This window comes from Triticum dicoccoides, chromosome 5B (genome assembly GCF_002162155.2).
Source record: "Triticum dicoccoides isolate Atlit2015 ecotype Zavitan chromosome 5B, WEW_v2.0, whole genome shotgun sequence".
NCBI classification, from domain to species: Eukaryota; Viridiplantae; Streptophyta; class Magnoliopsida; order Poales; family Poaceae; genus Triticum; species Triticum dicoccoides.
The window spans coordinates 485,570,310-485,570,891 of NC_041389.1; positions in this window are offsets into that span (position 1 = coordinate 485,570,310).

Genomic DNA, 582 nt, shown 5'->3' on the forward strand with positions numbered 1-582 from the left:
GCTCCTTAGGAGCGGTACTACCACGGGTGGCGCGGAAGTAAAATTTTACTTCCGCTCCAGGCGTGGTACTACCGTGCCATCCCACGTGGTACTACCCACTACAAAAAAAGACACATCCATGACATTTTGGGCCGAACAAATTTTTTCTGTCATACTTATGACACTTCTATGATGATAATTGTGAAAAAAACCGGTATCATCATAGATGTGGTGGGCTAATACTTTTATGACAAAAAATCATGACAGAAAATGGGCTTTTCGTCCTGGGCGGGCCGGAGACGCAGCTGCATGACATTCTTTGGGTCGCCCATGACGGAAAAAACCATGGTAGAACCGAGGGCGAGGAAAATATTGGGGAGTTCCCAGTTATAGTGGGTGGTCGGGGGCCGAGCGATGCACGTTTCTCTCGTACCGTATGCTCGTGGGTGCCAGGCGTTGGACTCTAACTGAACCCGAGCGAGGCATCGCCTAACTGAAGCCGAGCGATTGCACTGCAGGCTACGTGTTACTGAACCCGAGCGATTGAGCGATTCCTTCGCTACTGCTGCTAACTGAAGCTGATCGATGCTGCCTCTGGATGAA